Consider the following 13,503-nt stretch of genomic DNA (forward strand, 5'->3'; position numbering starts at 1 on the left):
TACAGCCGTGCTCTTCCAAGGGGAAGGAGCCCATCTGTGACAACATCGAGAGCATCCAGGGTCCGTGCTCTTCCCACGGGAACGAGCCCATCCGTGACAAGTGAGGAAACCCATGATTTGTTTTGCCTTGCCTCTTCACAGGGGAAACCCATGATTTGTTTTGTTGAGTCCCTTTTGTAGTGTAGTGAGAATATGTCCAGTTTTAATTGCTATATCTGGTTGTTTGCAGTATGCCTTGTTTATTTCAGTTGTTCACAATGTGATTCTCTATATGTGCAATTATTTACTGTGCAATACGTTTCATCAATCTATTTTTAAATATACCGATAGGAATGCATATATTTTCTTGCTGTTAAGCCTGTTATAGCTAGCATATGCCTCTTTCAAAGTTTTTTTATTGTTCGATTGTTTGTAGTTAGCATATGTCCAGTTTCAAATGCTATCTTTGGTTGTTCGTAGTATGCCTTGTTTATTCCAGTTATTCACAACGTGATGTTCTATATGTGCAAGTATGAACTGTGCTGTTCAATTTCATTAGTACCAGTTTCAACAATAGCACTATAAATGAGTACATTTGGTTGGTCCATCTTGTAGTTAACACGCCTTCCATTTTTTAACAATAACCAGTGTACTTAGACCGGCACAATACCAGTTTGAATGACTATGTTTGCTTGTTGTTAAATGTTAGGCCTGTTGCAGTTAACACACCTTTCCACTTGTTTTGCTTTACTAGCATGCTTAAACCTGCACACTGAAGCTATCTTTTGGAGATTATTTTGTCTGCCATGGATAAATTTGGTTGATGTTTAGCCTGTTGTACTTAACATGCTTCTCGATGTACCTACACAGGACAATTTTGGGAACGACTGCTGTTTTCCGTCGTGGTTAGTTTCATCCCATGGCTTATATATGCTCACTGTTCAGGATATCGGTAGCTGGTACCATATAGGCTGGGGGTTGATAAGGGACTAATCGGTGAATCGGAATTTAGCTGAATATATCTACAGCCCATTTATCGTTAGGTTAACTAGGGCCATATGTAATATATCTGAGGCTACATAGCAACATGCACTGTACTTAATGTCTAAATATCCAATCCTAGGCTACATAGCAACAAGGAAGAGTGTTACATTAATGTTCTGATGATGTCTAGATATACGTAGAAGAGCAGCAGCAGCAACAACAACAACAACAACAACAACAACAACAACACAGCCCTGTTTGGATACTCAACTTAGCTAGAGGTTAGAGTTAGTTTCTAGCTCATGACTAACCCTGAACTAACTTCATCCAAAGAGTTGTTTGGATGGCAGGGTTAGATTGACAATAAATGCACTAGGAGAACTAGCTCCAATTAGCACCTCTTGGGTTGGATAGTCTTTTTGGGTGGGTTATAGATGCAACTAGCTCAAACTAGCCCTCATGTTTAGATATACTTTAGGGCTATTTGAGCTCGAACTAGCTCAAACTAACTGTAACCCATGGATACAACAGCAGTTAATCAGCTGATAATTTGTAAGAATTCACTAAACTCCTTCCGGGCCATAATATAAGATGTTAATTCATGTAATATGTGAGTATATTGGATGTTATAAGATATTATAAAAGAGTGTTGTACAACATCATTGTGCAATTGCTGTTTAGCTTCTAATATTAACTTGGTGCTTTTAGGTACATATGTCATTGGTAAAGATCCGCGCTTCGACCCTTTCTGCGTATGGGGCAATGAGATATTGATGAACCAGCATCAAGTGAGGAAGCTGATAAAGATTGTTAGTAGAATGGTTCCAAAGATGGCAATTAAACTATTTCTTTACACTTTATCCAGGACAACAGCGAACTGCAGGATGGTAAGTAAGAACTCTGCATCCTTCTTTTTACTTCCCATAATGAGTTGTGTTAGATGACAATGTCTAAATCTTTTTCCTTTGCAGTGGTTGCCAAAGCAGTTTACTCAAGATTACCTCTCAAACTACATGATTGGTGGGCATGCAAAGGTTAAAGTATTTCTACCAGAACATGATGATTATCTAGATGTTTTCATGAAGACCGTGAAGGATGGGCGGTCGTCCATCACAAGGGGTTGGACTAGAGTCGTGCATGCCTTCTGCATGGAGGAGGGCACAATATGGGCATTCCGCTTCACCTTGTTCAGCAACCAGAATGTATTTCGCCTCTTTCTTTACCGTCTTTAATAGTACAAGTATACAACTGTGGTTCATCATTCTTTATTTGTTTCTTATGTAATTCTTGAACACATGTACCTATGAATCGAATAATGCATTGGTTGTTTGAACCTGATGGATATGAATAAAGTTGTAGCATACATTCAAATTCAAATCTGGTACAATTTGAAATAGCAGCAATTAAATTATGGTAAAATTACGCTTTCCATGTCGTTACGGCACACACGGTTGGTAAAACACAAACGTTTGCGATATACACCATAATCCGAGACGGCTCACAGAGAGGAAACGTGTGCATGCATGCACACAGTTGCTATTTACAAAGCGTGTGCGATGTCAGACAATATCACAAATGGTGCGGTAAAACTAAACGTTTGTATTAGTTGCCTTATCGTACACGATTCGCAACCATGAACTGTTTCTGACGAAGTATGCATCGTAAATCTTGCACCATAGAATAGCGTGTGCGATAGTTATCGTGTACGACGATGCTACGACGGTCCGACGTTTCGTAATCCTGTCCGACACTCGTATGACGATTAGCTAATCTTCTTAATTAGTTATCGCATACGGTTTGGGAAAGCGAATGTGTGTGATTGTATGCTTATCATACACGTTTTATAATAGTGAACCATTTGTGATGGGCTGCGCATCGTAAACGTAGCACCACAGAATACAGACTGCAATGGCAATGCGAGCACAAACGAGTAGGAGTACTGTAGGGTCCCTATCCCCGACGGTTTCTGGGTCGTGCGGGAAGGACCCCCCTATCGCCATCACTCACTAGGCGACGATTTCAAATGCCATTGCGGAAAGGGGTTAAAAACCGTTTGTATCGAACCGACGCGTACCAGTGTTATGCTTATAGACGTATGCCTTTCGGTTTATGCAATGCACCTGCTACTTTTCAAAGATGTATGACTGCTATATTCTCTGACTTTTGTGAAAAGATTGTTGAGGTCACTACTGCAGGATACTGCTAACGTGACACTACGATCAGAGACCCTTTGCCAAAACTGTGTGCGATGCATTAATCGCAAACGATGGTGTGAAAACCGTCAAAAAAGGTGCAAAAAGTTTGCGATGGCGGAGCCATCAAACACGGTTCAGATTTTAGTTGCGTGTGCGATGCAGGGCACACGGTTAATCCATTCAAACTGTTTGCGATGAGGCAGAACAACATAAACGGGCAGCCATATCAATGTGTGTGCGATGCAGGGCACATAGTTCATCCATTCGAACTGTTTGCGATGAGGTAGAACAATAGGAACGGGGCCATATCAATGTATGTGCAATATACGGCATACGGTTCACTCGGACGAACTATTTTCGATTAGGGAACACAACAGAAACGGTTCAACTTAACAAGATGGGTGTGATATGTGGCATACAGTTCACATGGATGAACTGTTTGCGATGAGCCGAAAGAACACAAATGAGTCATGTAACCAAGATGTGTGTGATACGTGGCAAAAGCCGACTCGGATGAACTGTTTGCGATGAGAAATTACAACACAGACGGTTAGTACAGGTAGTTCGTGTGCGATTCTATGTGTACAAAAACTTTGAAAAATGCAAACTAGTTGCTTGCGGTGGCTAGGAGTATCGCACGCGATGCGTCTACGAGTACTCGTGTGCGATGATTAGTATGTTACACATACGTTTCCTTATGTTAACATGTGTGTGAATTTGCAATATGGACAGTTAATATGCAAATGCCTTCTGGACATCGGGCACACGCTTAAACTCAATGAACTGTGTACGATACTAATACTTTCCATGAAAATTTAAGAACTTGGGTAACAACATTTGAGTAACATATATATAGTGGTTACACTACTCGACAAAAGGAGGATCTTCGTAACACGGTTTTGACAACCATATGGTCCATACCTACATACTTAACATAGTAACAACTATCACATTTTAAGAGGCTAAGGGCCAACAACCATATGGTCCGTATCTACATACTTAACATAGTAACAGCTAGCACATTTTAAGAGGCTGAGGGCCAACAACCACAACTATCCGCTGGAAGCAGCTTGATCACGGCGACTCAACATCTCGTCAATGAAAAGGAAGAGCCCTCATGTGCCTTGGTAGAGCATGAGTAGAATAGTGTCTCCAATTTTCCAATATGGCTGTGTTGCCAAGAGAAGCGAGAACTTGTTAATTTGAATGGTACCATTTCTGTGGGAAATGCAGTACCTTGCAAGCACTTTGGCTAATATAGCAGGCACAAGTGTAATTCGACCACGCCGGGAAATCGATCCAGGAACTACTACAGCGGGCAATTTCTGTTGACATGTAGAATAAAAACCAATTGTAACATATCGTTGAAGATATATATAGTTTATGAGCACATCATTAAAATAAGACTTTTTACCAGCGTTTTGTGCACATAATTGGTCTTGTTCAGCGTGTGCACCATAGGTCTAATTAATCCCATCCGAAATCCAGCGTTCATACGCTGTGCTATCTCTGTCAGATTATCAACAAAGTTTATGACTTGCTTCAAATCCTCCAATCCTGCCTAAAAGGTGGAAAGGTATAATTTATTCAGAACATGATAGAAGAATATATAGTGTGCAGAAATTGGTAAATAGAATTTGTTACTGCCTAGGAACGGAGTCTGAATATGAAATCACAATTGGTTGCTTAAATAGTGATCAATTAGTTAGAACAAATACCCCGATTTTGCTAAGTAATATGACAGCATGGAGAAAGTTGAAAGGACACTAACCACGATCAGACTTTGATCGGCTGATGATGTTGGGGAAGTAAACATCCATGTTAATTAGACCAGGCTGTGGTGCATGCACTAGAATTTTATTGCCAGCTTTCAGTTCATAACACTTAGACATTTTTCTCCAAAGGTCCGCATTAAAATAGGAGTGACCATCTTTATCAAGTTTTACGCTAACCGTCATTGTAAACCATGCTGCATTGTCAATATGACATCCTGGGAGCCATCAACAAAGTAAAGCCCAAGATTTCCTTCTACTCCTGTTCTTGCAAAGCAAGGGATGTACTGCTTGAAATGAAAATTAAGATCATAAATTAGATATATTGAAATAACATAGCAAGATGCAAATATGGGAGTGACTGATAGAACAGATCAATATATAGATGAAAGCAAAGTACAAAAATATAGAATTAAAAATAGATAATGTAACAAAGATTTGATGCAAGAGACGGTATATGTTCACAAATTTAGGCCATGCCGACCGTGGTAGGTTGAGATTGAACGTATCAAGCACTCCCTGTAGTCATCCGGAATGGTGAGATAGAACTTCGTTTCCGACTGGCCACGACCACAGTTGCCCGATTTGTGCTCGCACTGTGGACACATGAATGAACACCCACGAATCAGCTAGAACAAAAATGATTCCACGGTGATTTCCGTCGGTTGATTAACAGTGACGGACGGACTATGAGTGAATATTTCACTAAGTTGATTACCTTCTCCATGAGAAAAATCCCGGCCCAATCCCGCAGAAAACCCAGTCGACCAGAGTCTAGAATGTCTGTGCAGATAGGCTGCGGAAAGCGGTAGGGGCGAAATCTCATGCCATATGGAGCGTGACCTACGCCCGCCGCCAACAGCCGTCGAGCTTAGGGTGCGGAGTTGCGGAGGAGTCGGCGAGTGAGTGGGGACGAAGTGGGCGAGGGTTTTCTTTTTTCCTTTTGCATGTGTGAGTGAACACGCACGGTTCGCAGAGGCAACGGAGATGAATCGTGTGCGATAGTAAATCACCGAGATTGAATGGGAATCCAAATTTCCTTTGTCCGTCATCCATCATTTTTTTCTATGATGAACATACACCCTGCTAATCACCGTGTTCAAATTTGACACTTTTCTGGGTTCATTTGCAATATTTAGAGGATTATGTGCATTTTGTAGGCATTAATGCACATAATTCAAATTCAAACAATTGGTGCTTGAAAAGGTGCACAAGAACGGTCTGGAAAAACCATACTCGTGGTATTTAGTAATTTCTCAAGCCTTTTACAAGGAATGGGCATAGATTTCAATGGAATGTGTGGCAATAGTCAACCACAAACGTGTCATTTACTGGGATATCAACTATAGAACAATGAAATACTTGCTTGACGCCTGGCATGGTGTCATGGTATGGCCTCACCGTGCTCTGGTTAAAGGCTGAGAAGGTTTGATTTATGTCGTCATGCACGCCCTTCATAAATCGAACCATCACCGAGGATGTTCAATGCTTTCGAGAGGGAAATCACCAAGATTGAAGGGGAATCCAAATTTTGGTCGTAGTTTGTCATTCAGTTTTCTTCCAATGATCAACATACTGCCTCATCCCCACCCTCAGTATCCCCCCCCCCCGCGCCTCCCCCTACCGGCATCTCAAACCGCCGCCGCCGCAACCACAACTTCAACCACATCTACGTTCTGCTCGGATCCAGTCAGGTAACCCACCGATCTCTATCACGGCCCCGGCCTGATTGCTTAAATGGCACCTGCGAAACATCTTCATGCCTCCAAATCCCCACCGCCAGGAGATGATGGCGGTCCATGGCGCGATGGTCACTATGCGTGTTGACCCGGAGGAACACCTCGCCTCCGCCGCCGCCGACATGGTGCAGGCTCTGGCCCAGATGAAGTGCCCCAGCGACTACCCCCCAGGACTTAACAGGTAAGATCTGACCAGCTAAATCTTACCAATACCACTTGCAACGGCTATGATTTGTACGGTTGATGTATTAAGCATGTTCATGCCTTGTTTATTTCAGTACTGCACACTGTGTGATGTTCAAATATTATCGTGTCCTGCTCAATTTCACCAATACCAGCAACAAACTTACAATACATAACTTAGGATATCACTAGAGATGCTGCCCATTTGCTATTTTTAGTGGATGCTAACCATGTTGTACTTAACATGCCTGTCGATGTACTTACGCAGGGTCATAACAGTCGATGCTGTTGTTTACTGTCGAGGTTAGCTGCATCCCATGTCTTACAGTATTTCACATCATTTGTGCAATTGCAGTTTAACTTCTACCATTTACTGGTTGCCTCTAGGTACACATGTCAGTGGCATTGATCCATGCTTCGACCCAGAGGAACAGCTCGCCTCCGCCGTTGCTGACTTTGGGCGGGCTCTGGCCAAGATGAAGTGCCCCAGCAACTACCTCTCAGGACTTACCAAGTATGTACTCACCAGTTCAATCTTACCAATACCAGTTGCAATTAATGGCTATGTTGTGTATGGTCAATGTATTAAGCATGTTCTAGTAAACATGCCTAACACGTTTTAGCTACTTTCCCTACCTTCTTATAGACATCTGGGCCATTCTCTGTTCTGGCACCTGCCTTGTGATGTTTAACTATGCCAATTGCATTTTTATTAGTACCGGTTTCAATGGCTATTAAGCCTATTGCAATTAACAGTTGAATCCATTTTTAAACAGTTGTATGTCAATGGCTACAAACATACAAAACATGACTTTGGATGCTGTTAAGCCTGTTGCAATTAACAGTTGTATTCATTTTTTAATCTGTCCATTTGCTACCATGCTACTCTCTGCAATGAAGATATACTAGAGATGCTGCCCATTTGCTATTTTTGGTGGTTGCTAACACTGTTGTACTTAACATGCATGTCCATGTACTTACGCAGGGTCATAACGGCCGATGATGTTGTTTGCCATTGAGGATAGCTACATCCCATGTCTTACAGTATTTCACATCATTTGTGCAATTGTGGTTTAACTTCTACCATTTACTGGTTGCCTGTAGGTACACATGTCAGTGGCACTATTCCACACTTCGACCCGGAGGAACAGCTCGCCTCCGCCGCCGCTGACTTTGGGCGGGCTCTGGCCAAGAAGAAGTGCACCAACAACTACCTCTCAGGACTTACCAAGTATGTACTCACCAGTTCAATCTTACCAATACAAATTGCAATTAATGGCTATGTTTTGTATGGTCAATGTATTAAGCATGTTGTAGTAAACATGCCTAACACGTTTTAGCTATTTTCCCTACCTTTTTATAGACACTCGGCCATTATCTGCTCCGGCAACACCTGCCATCTGATGTTTAACTCTGCTAATTGCATTTTTATCAGTACCGATTTCAATCGCCATTAAGCCGGTTGCAATTAACAGTTGTATCCATTTTTAAAGGATTGTATTTCAGTGCCTACAAATTTCCAAAACATGAATTAGGATGTTGTTAAGCCTGTTGCAATTAACAGTTGTATCCATTTTTTAATCCGTCCCTTTGCTACCGTGCTACTCTTTCGCAATGAAGATATCACTACAGATGCTGCCGTTTTATTACCATTTGCTATTTTTGGTGGATGTTAACCCTATTGTAGTTAACATTGGCTTTCCATGTACTTACACAGGGCTACAATGGGTGATGCTGTTGTTTGCCGTCGAGGTTAGCTGCATCCCATGTCTTATACACCATCTATTCCTAAATATAAGTATTTTTAGAGATTCCAATATAGACTACATAAGGAGCAAAATGAGTGAATCTAGATTCTAATCTAAACTAGATCTATAATTCTATATACATCCGTATGTAGTGCATATTGAAATCTCCAAAAAAAATACTTGTACTTAGGAACATAGGTAGTTGTATTTTACATCATTTGTGCAATCTCAGTTTAGCTTCTAACATTTACTGGTTGCTTGTAGGTTCATATATGAGCGGTACTGATCCACGCTTCGATCCCTTTTGCATATGGGGCAATGAGATATTCATGACCAAGCGTCAAGTGAGGAAACTAAGAAAGATTGTTTGGCGAAAGAAACAGGTGATTGGAATTAAACTCTTTATTTACACTTTGTCCAAGACAATAGTGAACTTTAGGATGGTAAGTAATGTGTTGCCTTTTCCCCCTGCCCACAAAAAGATACTCTATTAGACCTCAGTATCTGATATTTTTCTCTTTTAGGTGGTTTCCGAAGCTCTTTACTGATGATTACCTTGAAAACTACATGACCGGAGTGGAGGAAACTAAGGTTAAAGTATATAATTCGTGCTACCATGATAATGCTCTAGAAGTCTTCCTGAAGGCGGTGAAGGATGGGCTGGCGATCGTCACAAGGGGTTGGACAAAAGTGGTTCGTGCCTATGGCATGCAGGAAGGCACATTATGGGCATTCCACTTCTTCAACACCATCGGCAGTCAAAATGATTTACACTTGTCTCTTCACCTTTACCGCCTTTAAATATTGTGGTTCATCATAGTTAATTGTTGTCTAATCCTGTAATTACTGAACATATTGTACTGGCAATTTTATTTATGGATTCGTTGTTGAACCATTGTGCTGAGAATTTGAATTGAACGTCTCATATTTCAAAATTTCCAATTCGAATAATAAATTACAGGTAAGAATAAAAATATACAGGAGCTAATAAAATAATGTGCACATGGTTAGAAAGAAAACAGCGTGTGCGATGTAAAAAGAGAGCAGACGGTCATGGAACTTTGCAAACGGTTCTGGTAGTAAAAGCGCTCGTGATGGATAGCCCAATGCCACATAGTTTTCTTCATTGAATAGTGTGTGATGTAGTTGATAAAAGCAAACAGTTAACCAAGGTAGAGCGTGTGTGATAGTTACACCTTTCACACACGAGCCTATACATAAAACTGTGTGGGATGTACATACGAACGGAAATGTTTTCCCTGGATTGACCGTGTGGGATGTACATAAGAACGGAAACGTAATCCTTGGATTGACTGTGTGTGATATACATATGAACGGAAATGTTTTTCTGGGATTCACCGTGTGGGATGTACAAACAAACGGAAATGATTGGGTTTCGATGCCTCGCGCGATCGCACATGAGCTCATTTTGCCCCAGCCTGTGTCCCAGGAGGGCCTATTCCCGACGATTTCTGGGTCGTGTGGAAGGACCCCCCCTATCGTCCACACTCACTTGGCGACGGTTCCAAATGCCGTCGCGAAAAGGGGTTAAAACCGTTTGTATAGCACCTTGCTGTACCAGTGGGTTTTCATGGATGACTTCTCTGTTTATGGGATGTCTTTTGACGATTGTTTAAGCAATCTTGATCGAGTTTTGCAGAGATGCGAGCAAACAAATCTTGTCTTGAACTGGGAGAAGTGCCAATTTATGGTTAATGAAGGTATTGTTTTGGGCCATAAAATTTCTAAAAGAGGTATTGAAGTGGACAAAGCTAAGGTTGATGCAATTGAGAAAATGCCATGTCCTAAAGATATCAAAGGTATTCGTAGTTTCCTAGGCCATGCTGGTTTCTATAGGAGATTTATCTAAGACTTCTCTAAAATTTCTAGGCCTCTCACAAATCTTTTGCAAAAGTATGTTCCTTTTGTTTTTTATGATGATTGTTTAGAAGCCTTTCAAACACTCAAGAAAGCCTTAGTTTCTGCACCTATTCTTCAACCACCTGATTGGAACTTGCCTTTTGAAATTATGTGTGATGCTAGTGATTATGTTGTTGGTGTTGTTCTAGGACAAAGAGTTGATAAGAAATTGAATATTATTCATTATGCTAGTAAAACTCTAGACAGTGCACAACGGAATTATGCTACTACTGAAAATGAATTCTTAGCAGTGGTGTTTGCTTGTGATAAATTTAGATCTTACATTGTCGATTCAAGAGTAATTGTTCACACCGATCATGCTGCTATAAAATATCTTATGGAAAAGAAAGATGCTAAACCTAGACTTATTCGATGGGTTCTCTTGCTACAAGAATTTGATTTACATATTACTGATAGGAAAGGAGCTGAGAACCCAGTAGCTCATAACTTGTCTAGGCTTGAAAATGTGCTTGATGACCCACTACCTATTAATTATAGTTTCCAGGATGAGCAGTTAGCTGCAATAAATGTTTCTAATAACACTCCTTGGTATGCTGATTATGCTAATTACATTGTTGCTAAATATTTACCAACTAGCTTTACTTACCAACAAAATAAAAAATTCTTCTATAATTTAAGACACTACTTTTGGGATGACCCACATCTTTATAAAGAAGGAGTACATGGTATTATTAGACGTTGTGTACCTGAGCATGAACAGGGACAAATCCTATGGAAATGTCACTCCGAAGCTTATGGAGGGCATCATGCTGGAGACAGAACTGCTCACAAGGTATTGCAATCTGGATTTTATTGGCCTACTCTCTTCAAGGATGCTCGTAAGTTTGTCTTATCTTGTGATGAATGCCAAAGAATAGGTACTATCGGTAAGCGTCAAGAAATGCCTATGAATTATTCACTTGCTGTTGAACCATTTGATGTTTGTGGATTTGATTACATGGGACCTTTTCCTTCCTCTAATGGGTATACACATATTTTTGTTGCTGTTGATTATGTTACTAAATGGGTAGAAGCTATTCCAACTAGTAGTGTTGATCACAAAACCTCTATTAAAATGCTTAAGGAAGTTATTTTCCCAAGGTTTGGAGTCCCTAGATATTTAATGACTGATGGTGGTTCACACTTTATTCATGGCGCTTTCTGTAAAATGCTTGCCAAGTATGATGTTAACCATAGAATTGCATCCCCCTATCATCCTCAGCCTAGTGGTCAAGTTGAACTTAGCAATAGAAAAATAAAATTAATTTTTCAAAAGACTGTCAATAGGTCCCGGAAGAATTGGTCTAAGAAATTAGATGATGCACTTTGGGCTTATAGAACAACATACAAAAATCCTATGGGTATGTCTCCTTATAAAATGGTTTATGGAAAAGCTTGTCATTTGCCTCTTGAGTTAGAACATAAAGTATATTAGGCAATCAAAGAACTCAACTATGATTTCAAACGTGCACTACTAGAATCAGCAGATTTGTCGTCTGCCCACTCTTTGTCATCTGCTAGTGGACGACAAAGGTAGGCTTTGCCATCAGCCACCAGAAAGCGGAGGGCAAAGTGGCAGCGGATGGCAAAGCGGGTGTTTGCCGTCAGCCTTCTCTTTGCCGTCTGCTAGCTGACGGCATAGAAGCTTTGCCATCCGCTAGCAGACGACAAAGATGGTGGGTGGTGGGCTAACGAGAATGACCTAACGGCCACTTTCTTTGTCGTCTGCTAGCGGACGGCAAAGCTTTTTTGCCGTTCGCCAGTAGACGGCAAAGAAAGTGGCTGTTTTAACAGCCGTTTCCCCTGGCCCCACCCCGCTAGGTAGGCTCTATGTCGTCTGCTAGCAGACGACAAAGAGCTGTAACCTAGTAGAAAAGGGGCCGCACCCCACCCCTCTCTCTCTCCCGGCCCTCACCACCCGCGCCGCTGCCCCCGGGACTGAGCCTTCCCCGCCCCCGCCACCCCGCTGCCTGCCCCGGCTCGCCGCCCTGCCTGGGCCCGCCGCCTCCTCCACCACCTGCCGGAGCCAAGGTGAATTTTTTATACTGTTATTTGTGTTTAGGTTTAGGTGTTATTAATAGGTTTAGGTTAGTGGTAGGATTAGGTTAGTGCTAGGTTTAGGTTTATATAATTAGAAGAAGAAGAAAGTTGAAAAATAGAAGAATAAGTAGAAGAAGAGGAAAGAGGAAAGAAGGAAGAGGGTCGTGGACCGCCGGTCGCCGAGGGGATAGATGGTGGAGCCAGTGGGTCCCACCGGTCCCGACGCCGTCGCCCATGCCGAGAATCCCCCAGTCCGAGTGCTGACCCGTCGACCGTGCGTCGCCATACTAGAGGGCGCCTGGGGATGAGCTGGTTAGGGGGTTCCTCGACATCGATGGAACCCTAAATAGGAAGTATCATCGGTGCGAGATACATGTGGCCGTCGGTGTCGAATACTACATCCACGTCCCACAACTTCGCCGGCTTCCAGCGTCCTGCAGCAACAGTTCTCGGGGTCGATGGCGGTCGAACACCTTTGTGAATTTGTCTTGCAGCCTCTGCGATGACGATTAAAAGCCAAGTGTTGACACTTGAAACACCCAAACTGACTCAAGTCGGTCTGGTTGTTTGAAGTTTCAAAACTTGGCTTTAATCCTCATTGCAAAGGCTGCCAAACAAATTCGCCAAGGTGTTCGACCGTCATCGGCCCCCAGAACTATTGCTGCACGCGGGACGTTGGGCGCCGGCGTCACTTGTGGGATGTGGATCTAGTGTTCAACGCCGAGCGCCACATGTATCTCGCACCGATGATACTTGCTATTTAGGGTTCCATCGACGCCGAGGAACCCCCTAACCCGCTCGTCCTGTTGTAAATATTTAATTAGGTTGACGGAAAAAACAATATTGCTATGTTACTCATCTTTCAATTTAAATGTGCAGTTTTTCCGTCGCTGCGAGGGTCTAGTGTTCAACGAGCTCCGCCCCTGCATTCATGGGTGAGCAC

This window comes from Triticum aestivum, chromosome 7D (assembly GCF_018294505.1).
Source record: "Triticum aestivum cultivar Chinese Spring chromosome 7D, IWGSC CS RefSeq v2.1, whole genome shotgun sequence".
In the NCBI taxonomy this organism is placed as follows: Eukaryota; Viridiplantae; Streptophyta; class Magnoliopsida; order Poales; family Poaceae; genus Triticum; species Triticum aestivum.